We start from the raw sequence: 13742 nt of genomic DNA on the forward strand, positions 1-13742 counted from the left end.
CTTGTGCATATGATGAGCGGTGGTGTCAGTCTGCTGTTCATGTACATGTATGGTTGGGGTTTGTTTTTATTATATTTTATGTGATAGTTTACATGTGTAAAAGATAATCTGTGGGTTCACATACATGTGTAAAAGAGAATCTGGTTTACATGTGTAAAGGAATGAGTGGTTGAAATGTTTAAAAAAGAATCTGTGGTTGACATGGGTAAAGGAATTAGTGGTTGACGTGTAAAAAGGAATCAGTAGTTGACATGTATAATAGAGAGTGAATGGTTTACATGTGTAAATGAATCAGGGGTTTACATGCATAAAAGAGAATCTGAGTTCGTAGTTTACATTGTTAAAGACAACCAGTAGTTTACAGGTGTAGAAAAGTCAGTGGTTTGCATGTGTTAAGGAATCAGTGGTTGACGTGTAGAAAGAGAATTGGTGGTTTACATGTGTAAAGGCATCCATATTTTACATGCATAAAAAACAATCCGGTTTACATGTGTAAAAAAGAATCAGTAATTTACTTTGTCAAAGACTTCCAGTGGTTTGCAGGTGTACATGTGTAAAGCAATCGGTTAGTTACATGTGGTTTACATGTTTAAGAATCAGTGGTTTAAATGTGTAAATGAATCATTGGTTGGCAGGTGTAAGGGAGAATCAGTGGTTTACATGTGTAAAGAATCAGTGGTTTACATGTGTAAAGGAATCGCTGGTTGGCAGGTGTAAAAGAGAATCAATGGTTTACACATGTAAAAAAGAACCTGTAGTTTACATTGTTAAAGAAAACCAGTGGTTTACATGTGTAGACAAATCAGTGGTTTATATGTGAAAAGGAATCAGCCTTTTACATACCGCTACATGTGTAAAGGAATCCGTGGTTTTCATGTGTAAAGGAAGCAGTGGTTTTCATGTGCAAAGAAATTGGTGGTTTACATGGGTAAAAGAGAATCAGTGGTTTACACGTTTGAATGAGAATCAGTGGTTTACATGCTTAAAGGAGAAGCAGTCATTTAAATGGATAAAAGAGAATTAGTGGTTTATGTGTGTGAAAAACATGCTGGAACTTGGGGGGCGATTTCTACAACATGAACGTAGATGGGACTTGGGGCCATTTCTACTACAATGTGAGCGTAGATGGGACTTGGGTGGGAGGGGGGGTGGGGCGGGGATTGGTGGGGTGGTGGTGGATTGGGCGGGGCATTTCTACTACAGTTTGAGTGTAGATGGGACTCTGGGCCATTTCTACCACAGGATGAGCATATATGGGACTCGAGGGGAGGGGGGGGGGGCGTTTCTAGTATTGTGTGAGCATAGATGGGAGACGGGGGGCCATTTCTACCACAGTGTGAGTTTAGATGGGACTAGAGGGGCCATATCTACTACATTGTGAGCATAGATGGGACTCGGGGGGCCATTTCTACTATAGCGCGAGCATAGATACGACTTGTGGGGGGGGGGGCATTTCTACTACAGTGTGAGGATAGATGGGACTCGGGGGTGGGGAGCATTTCTGCAGTGTGAGCATAGATGGGACTCGGGGGGGGGGGGCATTTCTCCTACAGTGTGAGCATAGATGGAACTCAGAGGGGCCTTTTCTACTACAGCATAAGCATAGATGGGACTCTGGGAGCCATTTCTACTGCAGTATAAGAGCAGATGAGACTTGGGAGGGCCATTTCTACCACAGTGTGAGCATAGATGGGACTGGGGCCATTTCTACTACAGCATAAGAGCAGATGAGACTCGGGAGGCTATTTCTACCACAGTGTGAGTGTAGATGGGACTCGGGGGAGGGCCATTTCTACCACAGTGTGAGCATAGATGGGACTGGGGCCATTTCTACTACAGCATAAGAGCAGATGAGACTCGGGAGGCCATTTCTACCACAGTGTGAGTGTAGATGGGACTCAGGGAGGGCCATTTCTACTACAGTGTGAGTGTAGATGGGACTCAGGGAGGGCCATTTCTACTACAGTGTGAGTGTAGATGGGACTCGGGGAGGGCCATTTCTACTACAGTGTGAGTGTAGATGGGACTCGGGGAGGGCCATTTCTACTACAGTGTGAGTGTAGATGGGACTCGGGGGAGGGCCATTTCTATTACAGTGGGGAAGGGGAGGCGGGTGCATGACATTCATACCTGTATGCTCAACTGTTACGTTATATCTGTAAAACAGATACTTTTGTTTACTGATTTTAATTTTAAATGTATTTCTGGTTTCCAAGTTAAGCCATCTAAACTCGCACTTGGAATTGAATTCGAGTTCAAAATTCTGTCCTACACCATGTTGTAGACAAAGCACTGTACACTGTGTTTTAATCCGTTGAAGAGTCCATCTTGGCAGAATCATGTTATGCTCTTCACTTTGATATCAGCATTGGACACCTAAGGCTACATGTGCTTCTACATAATCCAGACTAAAAATTAAAGCGAGGCAGAGAATCTAGTGATCTGTTGTAGCACCTGGGGGAATCCGTACAAGCACTGGATAACAACTTGTGCTTTTGTGATTTTATGTCCAAATTAATGCAAACTGATTGGTATTGTACCTTTGCTGAGATGCAAAGAGACAAGTTTTCCTTGTTTGCTTTTTAATTCCTTTTTAGTCAGAAGAAGGATGGTGTTTTATTCAGTGCACTCCTCCACACGCACAAAGCCGACCATTGTTGTACGTGAAAATTCAGGATTCGTAATTTGGCATTCACCACAAAAGTAAAAAATAAATTTTACTGTTGGTCTTGTTACAACAAAATCTTCCTGGCATTAAATATTTTTGTGGAAAAGATGTCTCAAAATAATTTGACGTGGGCAAAAATTGTTCTTGTGCTGTCACTTTTAAAGAGGCAGTACTATAAGCATTTTTGTTCCAAACAGTGACATAAGTTGAAATTTCAGGAAAAAAAAAAAATAAGTACTCATTTTTATTTACTTAGCTTCTACATGGGTGTGAACTGCTTAGGTTGTTAAGTGCAGGGAAGTGCTTCATGTGTTAAGTCTTTAAGTTTATCAGCTGAAGCTAAAATGAGCCAAGACCCGATAATCACAGAATGTAGATGTATTCTGCTTGGCTGTTTACACACATCTGGTAAACAACAGTTTTACATGACCTATGTAAAGGAGTAACAACTGTATACATGTATTCATCTGTTTTTCTCAACGAGTGTATGTACATGTAAGTGGTAGTCACCAAGTTTGTCATTGCCCTGCATTTATGTAATATATTTTCTGTTATCATCCATTATTTGTTACAGTATTGTTTCAATTTTCATTTTTTTGCTTAGCTGCTCAGGTTTTATCAAGTCACAGTGTACAGGATAAATGCCCGTGACCTTTTAATGAAGAGAAACAAAACCAATCAAAATATGTTGAACTTTCTCACCAGATTCAACTGCTGTCACTTTGGTATCGATAAGTGGTCAAAGTCACCTGTATGGCCATTTGTCTATTCTTCTCCCTCTCCTTCATTTAACAGAACTTGAGACATCCATTGCAGGGGTTAGCGCGCCGGCGGGCACAATGACCCAGAAGCCTCTCACCAATGGAGTCCCTGTGAGTTTAAATGCACCTCATGCTGGCTTCCTGTTCGGTCATAAGTGGGAAGGTTTGCCAGCAACCTGTGGATAGTTGTGGGTTTCCTCCCACCATAATGGTGGTCGCCATCGTATAAGTGAAATATTCTTGAGTAGGACATAAAACACCATTCCAATAAATAATTGGATTTAACAAACCACCTTTCACCTACATGGTGTGCATATTTGTATGTCACAGGTGGGAAAGCCACTGACTTGCTAAAGGTGAGTGGTTTACCCCAGGTACACTGGTTACCTCCATCCATAAGCTTCACTGTCCTCGGGGACGTGTAAGGGAAAAATTCTGCTATATGGTATTGTAGCGATTTTGTTTTTATGTATATATCTTCTTAACGATACAGATATCCCAGTTCCAAATCACACCATTTACTACAGGGGAAAGCACAATATTGGTAGCGTGAATCACCCAGTGTCGAACTCTGGAACAATATCTGTATACTGCTGGAGACGTTCGCTACTATGGATTCTTTTGAATGTCAGCTCGGTCAGTCCGTGTCATTCAGTAGTATGTTTGGGAAAACCACTAGTTAGCTCTGAACTTCGAATAACCAAGAAAAGTCCGATTTTTAAAGTTCAACAAACAGCAGCAACAGTTTTATTAAAATAGAGTGACAGGAGTATGTTGATATATATATAGGTAAAAGTGCCAGTACTGTGTACAAGCACAACATCTGTACTTCAGATGGTTCAGATAACTGTGTTAGGGATATCTCAGGGAGGTATTAACCTAGTACTGCTGTGATAGTGGTATGTCCTACTGGTGTCATATAGACAATATGTCAGCCATGTGTGGGGACATTATCCGTAAATAATACTTTCAGGTCTTCTCTGGGAGTAACAGTTCCAGAATTGGTCCAGTAATAACTTGGGAAAACGAGTTTCAAATTCTGGGACTCGGTGTCTCACTGTGCTGAAACTGGGAATCCCAGTCCCACGATTGCTCAGGGGCACTTATGCACAAATTCTCCCAGTATAAATGTTTCAGCTCATACTTGGGAATTATAAAATTTTGGTCCAGAAAATCCCAGTGACAAACTATTGAGATATACTGTCTCAATCATGGTTGGGAATATCAGTCTCACAGCCTGGGAAAGTCAGTCCCACAGCCTGGGAACACTTGTGTCACAATTTGGAACTAGCAGTCCCACTGTCTCTAGGTATGCTCTAAAGCTGAAATCCCACTTCAGTGCTGACAACTTATCTAGCTACCACTTTACACTGCTTATATACATGTAAAATACCTGCCTTAGAAAGCTAACTAGGTGGAAATTTAGATGTTAACACGACGGTGGTCCGAGATCATCTGGGACTAAAAGTGGGAATTTGCCCGGTATTTATAGTCTACGCTCATAAATATTCATGAGTACCAAGGATGGTACTCAGAGCACTGATTGGCTAATACCAAAGTAACAACATCTGTGTATAGAAATACTATACATGTACATGCGTATCTAATGTCATGGCACATTTTTCTTTCTTTTTCTTAATAATGGAAAGATGAACAATAACTTGTAGGTAGAAAGGAGATGAGCCTGTGGAGTGAAACTATTTACTTTCGCAAATACAAGTTAATGCCCCTTTTGAAACTCTTCAATATGAGTTAACACTAAAGGATGTCGTAAAGTAGACAACCTCGTCTAGCGGCAGTTCACCGTGAACGACGATCGTGCGCGGCGAAACAACAACAACAACCACAAAAATGATTTAGTGTCTTAAACTTGGTATAAAGGATGTTTTATGCCAAAATCATGCCACAGTCAGTGAGTACTAATGTTGTTTTTATCTGGAAAGATGCTGTACGTGGTTTGTTACAGCAAGAATATGTCCAAAAGTAATGGAAACGCTACTCGAATTTGTCACTTCAAAATATTAACAATGGCGGATGTTTCGCCAAACTTAAGGTCGCTAAAAAAAAATGTTGTTAGCAACCTAGCCAAACAATATCCGATCACCAAGCTTGGAGAGAAACTCCTTCAACATGTCAGTGTATTATACGTGAAATATGGTGTTCTAATTAAGTCATCAAGTGTTAAAATTCTTACGTTGGAAGGGACAGGGGTGCACGGAAACTGTGTCCTTCAAAAGTTATATTAAGGCGCCAAAAACAACTTGCTCTCATGAGTCCACAAAATATCCTGTCTCTATATGTTACAAAAAAAAAACATATATATATTTCAAAATATTCCACAAAAATTCTAATTTAATTTGAGGATATGTCTAACCCATAAAAATTTACATTCTACTGGTAAAACCTGTGTCTACGTTATGGACAAGGCAGAAAATTAACCCCTAACCTCCCATGCAATTATATGAAATAATATACTGTCTCTAGCAAAATCGCCACATCACCCCCTCCTACAAATAATGCTCGTCCCGAGCACTGCAGTACTAGAGACAAAATACATCATGGAAAGGACATCGCACATGGTAACAGGTGAGTTATTATCACCTGTCAAAAATACTGTATCAGTATCATAATCATAAACCATATGTATATAATTGTGGAACAAGATACATTAGTACTGAAACTCACAATTATCAGTTCTAGATAAACTGTATCTCAACAGTCCTTGGTAACCTGAAATGTTCAAATAATGTTCATAGTTCATGTATCTGTCCTGACTAGACCCTTGTCTCTATATACAACCATGGGTATGGATTATGTAACTACAATTCTAAACTTTAATATGAATAGGGTAAGAACTAATAATGAAATTTCGATTTTGTGTCCGAAAATGTTCACTCTTCAAGGATTCTTCTGTTCCCACACAGCACGCAGCAGAATGCCACCGGCGACTTGATAATCTCCTCCTTGACCGTGGTCACCTTACCTCCCTCATAGGTGGTGGTTTTCAGATGGTGTACATGCGCGTAATGCGGTTCTCCCCCCTCCCTTGGGGTGGTGATCGTTGATATTGGTGTTCCTGCGGGCTCATTTGTGAGGTCACACTTAATCTGTCTCAACAGTCCACGGTTTATAAGTGGTTCCCTCATACAGTTTCAGTCGATCATAGTGGACTAGTTTCTTCTTAGCTTTGGGATGTTGTTGGACCCGGTATACTGTATCATCAAGTTTACCAATAACCTGATATGGTCCAGTCCAACGACATGCCAACTTTGGAGATAGCTTTTTGTGACGTGCACTATCGTACAGCCAAACAGCATCGCCTATTTTAAATGTCTTCCCTTTATTGCCGATGTTATAATTCCGCTTCTGACGCTCAACACTTCTCCGTTGAACCTGTCGAGCCCTTTCATGTGCGATTTCCATGCGCTCACGCAGTTCAACAGCATAGTTTGTTCCCTCTATTGCTGGCATCTGTGTTGGTCTGCCTGTGATCAAATCTAGAGGTAAGTTTATTTCTCGTCCTAACATCATCATAGTTGGAGATTGTTGTGTTACATCATGAAGTGATGATCTGTAAGACATCAGTGCAAAAGGCAGTTGCTCGTCCCAGTTACGTTGGTCCTTGTCTATCATCATAGCCAGTCGATCTTCTAAGGTTCGATTAAAACGTTCAACCATTCCGTTGGATTGAGGATGGTATGGTGTAGTACTGGTCTTCTGTATTCCAAGTAGATGACATACCTCTTGAATTATACTGGATTGAAAATTTGTCCCTAAGTCTGTATGTATTTGTTCAGGTACACCAAATCTACAAATAAATTCCTTCACTAGTTTATCTGCAATAGTTTCAGCTTCCTGGTTTCTAATTGCATAGGCCTCTACCCATTTGGTGAAGTAATCCTGTATGACTAGTATATACTGATTTCCCTTCTTGGTCTTTGGTAATGGACCCAGTACATCCATTGCTACTCGCTCCATTGGAACTCCAACTATATACTGTCTCAAGTTTGTCTTTGATTTCCCTCCTGAAGATTTCCTCGAATTACATTTGTCGCATTGTTTGCACCACAGTCGAATATCTTTACTCCAGCCATACCAGTGATATCGTTGTCTTACTTTAGGGATAGTTTTTCCACAGCCTAAATGACCTGCTGTTTTAGAAGCATGTAATTCATGGAAAACTTCTTTTCTCAGTTCTGCTGGAAGAACTATCTGGTAGTGCCAGTTTAGTCCATCTTCTGTTTCCCACCTGCGATGTAGAACTCCACTGATTAGTACTAGCCTGTCCCATTGTGCCCAATAATACTTGGTTGTTCTACTTTGATCAGAGACTGTTGTCCAATTAGGTTGTTCTTGATTTTCTTCTTTCGCTTTTATTATCCATTTCAGATTACTGTCGCTTCGCTGCAGAGTAGCAAGACTTTCATTTGACCACCTGTTCTCTGCAGATGTCCGATTCGTTGTCTGCAAAGATGTGGGTAATTCTACCTCGTTGGGTTCTCTGTTGGATTTCAGTTTACTTTGTTTTCGTGTTATTACTGCTGTTACATGGGTGCGCTTTGGACGGGCCTTATACCGCCTTTGTTTCTGCTGCTTGTACGTCCAATTCTTTGGAATCCATTTAATCTTTGTTACCACAGTTCCAACTGCCCCGGAATGCTCTGTTTGAACTTCAACATCTACTGGAGTAGCTGCTGACCCTGAAACTTGTTCAACAACATTCACAGATGCAACTGGGTATCCATGCTTATCACACCAGTTACATGGAATTCTGGATAAAGCATCAGCATTACCATGACGGTTACCAGGACGATGAACGATTTCAAAGTCATAGGTGCTGAGTAACCCCAACCATCTAGCCAACTGTCCTCCTGGTTCCTTGAAATTCATCATCCAACGTAATGCACTGTGATCTGTTCTGACTGTAAAATGACGACCATACAAGTAGTGTTGGAAATATTTCACAAAAGTAACAACAGCTAATAATTCTCGACGGGTGACACAATAATTCCTCTCTGACTTGCTTAGCGCTCTGCTGGCATATGCAATAACTTTTTCTTGGTCATCTTGTATTTGGGATATCACTGCACCTATCCCAAAATTACTAGCGTCTGTATCAAGTATAAAGTCTCCGTGAGAACTGGGAAATGCGAGTATGGGTGCACTGCACAACTTTTGTTGTAAAACCCGAAATGAAGTTTCACAGCCTTCAGACCAAATAAATTCTTTATTATTTTCTGTTAATTTGTGGAGTGGTTTGGAAATGGTCGCAAAATTTTGGATGAAACGTCTGTAGTAGGAGGCTAGACCCAAGAAACTCCTGACTTCAGTAACTGTAGTTGGTGTGGGCCAATCCTTTATTGCTTGAACTTTCTGTGGTTCTGTGGAAACACCCTTAGCAGAAATGATATGACCCAAATAATTTACTTCATCTTGAAACAGGTGACACTTCTTTGGTTTAAGTTTGAGTCCCGCCTCTTTGAGACGTTGGAACACCTTCCGTAGATTGGTGATAGCTTCATCAAAAGTTTTACCAAATACAATGATGTCATCAATATAGATCAGACATATTTCCCATTGATACCCTGCCAGTACCAGTTCCATCAGACGTTCGAACGTGGATGGTCCATTGCATAAACCAAACGGCATAACTTTAAACTGCCATAACCCACTTCTAGTTATAAATGCTGTTTTCAGTTTAGCCTCATCGTCTAACTCAACCTGCCAGTATCCACTTGCAAGATCAAGCGTAGAGAAACATGTGGCTCCGTGTAATGAATCTAATGAATCATCAATTCTGGGTAAAGGATAAGCATCCTTCACTGTTACTTGGTTGAGGCGTCGAAAGTCAATACAGAAACGCAAAGTCCCATCTTTCTTGGTGACAAGGACAATTGGTGATGCCCAAGGACTGGAGGATCTTTCAATTATTCCTCTTTCCAGCATGTCCTGTATCTGTTTATCTGCTTCATCTTGTTTCTGCATTGGCAGTCTACGAGCTGGTTGACGTAAAGGTAATGCCTCTCCTGTATTAATACTGTGTTTGATTCCCTTTGCTCTACCCAAATCTGCATCAGACTTAGCAAAGATGTCTGCATAGGCCAGGAGTAGTGACTTCACTTTCATCTTGTCTTCAAGCTTCATATGTTTTGTACTTTCCTCGAACAAGTTTGTCACATGTTCAGGAATGTCTTCAGTGCTATTATCGTTTACATGTATGGTGTGTACAGTAGGTATTTCTTCATCACTCAAGTTCTCTTGAGTTAATACCTGGTTAATGTTTATCACTGGACTCAGTTCGGCTATTGTTGTACCTTTGTATATAGTTTCCATTTCCACGCCCAAATTTATAATTGACACTGGAATTTTCTCTGTCTCAGTGTCCACTAATGTCCTCCCAACTAATAAATTTGTTTTCTTGGAAATTTTCTGTAGCGGTTCACATATTGCCCATTTTCCCACTAACTTCTGATCCTTGAATGGTTTTGTGGAAATGACAATCTGTTGACCAGGAGAAACAGTAACAGTTTTATCAATAACCAGCCGACAACAACTAGTTACATCTGACAACCTAGAGCATAAAAGCTGCTGTCCTTCACAGGTAATGCACCTCCTTCTCGGGTGAATTTCACAATCAAATTTAGTCAAGAAGTTCATCCCTATTATTCCCTCACACATGACATCAGCAATGATAACATCTATGTATGTGGGACTGGATAAAATCCTAATATCTAGTTGACACATCCCGAGCACCTTCAGTGGCTTATGATCTGCACCTTGTAATCTCAGGTCAGTGGGTACCAATTTCGGTCGTTCTATCTCCGGAATACTGCTATAGACTTGACTCGAAATTATTGTGACACAAGAACCGGTGTCCACAAGAAATGAAACCATGTTACTCCCTATAGATCCAGTAACAAACATCCCACTACCTAGATTCTCCATCCCTATCTCAAGTACCAGTTCTGAACTTGAAGACTTCGGATAATCCGCAGATTTCATAGTGATGTTCAACCCTGATGACTTCTCTCTGCAAGTACTAAAATTTGTATTGTTTAACTTCTGTGAAGTTGATATCTGTTGTTGGGGCCTGGAATTTACAACTGGTCCTCGCCCCTCTGGGTCGGTTGTCCCCCTTTTCCCGAGAAGTGTTGACGTTTCCCTTTGTTCAGAGGACATTCACGTCGGTAATGTCCATAACGGTGACACTGGAAGCATTCAACATCTCTCTTTGGCGATGACGGTTTTACCCAAGACCGGTCATTATTGACAGACTTCTGTTTACATGACATCTCCTTGATTAATTTCTCCAAGGCTGAAATTCTCTTTCCCAAATTGGTATTATCTGCACTTGGTACCGCTGTAATTTCTCTCACATGTCGTCTACGTGGAATCTCGTCTCTGCGCTGAGCTTCTATCTTCCAGTATCCTTCAATCTCCAGAGCCAAAGTAATCGCTTGCTGTAAGGTACTGGGCTTTCCTTGCTGTACTAGCATCCTCATTTCGTAATCTTCAATGGCATCAATAAAGTGGATCTTGGCAAGCCTTTCCTGGTGACAAGACGACATCCCTGGGTAAGCTAATGTTGACAGCTTCAAAATGGCTTGACCTAATTCTCGAAGGCCCTCTTTGTCTCTGCGACGTCTACCCCTCAGTTCAGCCAGATACAGTTCAGCTTGATCTCGTCGACCAAAACGGTTTCCCAGAACTTGTACAAGATAATCAAAGTTCATTTGTTCATCATCAGTAAGTGTGCAGGCCAGTTGTCGAGCAGACCCTTTTAAATGTGTGAAGAGATAATCTGCTTGTTCTCTCTTCGTCCAACAGTTGACTCGGGAAATGGTATTAAATATTTTCAGGTACTCTTCCCAAGACGTTTCCCCGTTGTAAATTTCTGGTCTTAGTTGACGACGACTTGTATTTCTAGGCACATAAGCAGCGTCGCCAGATGCATACTCATGTGGAGATGATCTCGGAGCCTCATCATGGTCTCTGGTGTCCTCTCTCTGTGGTACTCGAAACGAAACTTCTTCATCGCTCCCGTCTGTTTCAACTGTCCTGTCTTCCTCCATTGTGAATAAGTTGCAGGTCCCTGACAACTGAACTTCAAATGAATCCCACCGCTGCCACCAAGTTGTAGCGATTTTGTTTTTATGTATATATCTTCTTAACGATACAGATATCCCAGTTCCAAATCACACCATTTACTACAGGGGAAAGCACAATATTGGTAGCGTGAATCACCCAGTGTCGAACTCTGGAACAATATCTGTATACTGCTGGAGACGTTCGCTACTATGGATTCTTTTGAATGTCAGCTCGGTCAGTCCGTGTCATTCAGTAGTATGTTTGGGAAAACCACTAGTTAGCTCTGAACTTCGAATAACCAAGAAAAGTCCGATTTTTAAAGTTCAACAAACAGCAGCAACAGTTTTATTAAAATAGAGTGACAGGAGTATGTTGATATATATATAGGTAAAAGTGCCAGTACTGTGTACAAGCACAACATCTGTACTTCAGATGGTTCAGATAACTGTGTTAGGGATATCTCAGGGAGGTATTAACCTAGTACTGCTGTGATAGTGGTATGTCCTACTGGTGTCATATAGACAATATGTCAGCCATGTGTGGGGACATTATCCGTAAATAATACTTTCAGGTCTTCTCTGGGAGTAACAGTTCCAGAATTGGTCCAGTAATAACTTGGGAAAACGAGTTTCAAATTCTGGGACTCGGTGTCTCACTGTGCTGAAACTGGGAATCCCAGTCCCACGATTGCTCAGGGGCACTTATGCACAAATTCTCCCAGTATAAATGTTTCAGCTCATACTTGGGAATTATAAAATTTTGGTCCAGAAAATCCCAGTGACAAACTATTGAGATATACTGTCTCAATCATGGTTGGGAATATCAGTCTCACAGCCTGGGAAAGTCAGTCCCACAGCCTGGGAACACTTGTGTCACAATTTGGAACTAGCAGTCCCACTGTCTCTAGGTATGCTCTAAAGCTGAAATCCCACTTCAGTGCTGACAACTTATCTAGCTACCACTTTACACTGCTTATATACATGTAAAATACCTGCCTTAGAAAGCTAACTAGGTGGAAATTTAGATGTTAACACGACGGTGGTCCGAGATCATCTGGGACTAAAAGTGGGAATTTGCCCGGTATTTATAGTCTACGCTCATAAATATTCATGAGTACCAAGGATGGTACTCAGAGCACTGATTGGCTAATACCAAAGTAACAACATCTGTGTATAGAAATACTATACATGTACATGCGTATCTAATGTCATGGCACATTTTTCTTTCTTTTTCTTAATAATGGAAAGATGAACAATAACTTGTAGGTAGAAAGGAGATGAGCCTGTGGAGTGAAACTATTTACTTTCGCAAATACAAGTTAATGCCCCTTTTGAAACTCTTCAATATGAGTTAACACTAAAGGATGTCGTAAAGTAGACAACCTCGTCTAGCGGCAGTTCACCGTGAACGACGATCGTGCGCGGCGAAACAACAACAACAACCACAAAAATGATTTAGTGTCTTAAACTTGGTATAAAGGATGTTTTATGCCAAAATCATGCCACAGTCAGTGAGTACTAATGTTGTTTTTATCTGGAAAGATGCTGTACGTGGTTTGTTACAGCAAGAATATGTCCAAAAGTAATGGAAACGCTACTCGAATTTGTCACTTCAAAATATTAACAATGGCGGATGTTTCGCCAAACTTAAGGTCGCTAAAAAAAAATGTTGTTAGCAACCTAGCCAAACAATATCCGATCACCAAGCTTGGAGAGAAACTCCTTCAACATGTCAGTGTATTATACGTGAAATATGGTGTTCTAATTAAGTCATCAAGTGTTAAAATTCTTACGTTGGAAGGGACAGGGGTGCACGGAAACTGTGTCCTTCAAAAGTTATATTAAGGCGCCAAAAACAACTTGCTCTCATGAGTCCACAAAATATCCTGTCTCTATATGTTACAAAAAAAAAAACATATATATATTTCAAAATATTCCACAAAAATTCTAATTTAATTTGAGGATATGTCTAACCCATAAAAATTTACATTCTACTGGTAAAACCTGTGTCTACGTTATGGACAAGGCAGAAAATTAACCCCTAACCTCCCATGCAATTATATGAAATAATATACTGTCTCTAGCAAAATCGCCACAGTATTAAGCAGCAATTGAAAAAAATTAACTGAACTGAATCCAGCTCTGAATTGCTGCAGGTAGTTTGACTTGACATTTTTGGACTACAGCTTTAAGATGTGTTCTGGTACCTTGTAATTGATGAAGGAC

The sequence above is a fragment of the Liolophura sinensis genome, chromosome 9 (assembly GCF_032854445.1).
Source record: "Liolophura sinensis isolate JHLJ2023 chromosome 9, CUHK_Ljap_v2, whole genome shotgun sequence".
In the NCBI taxonomy this organism is placed as follows: domain Eukaryota; kingdom Metazoa; phylum Mollusca; class Polyplacophora; order Chitonida; family Chitonidae; genus Liolophura; species Liolophura sinensis.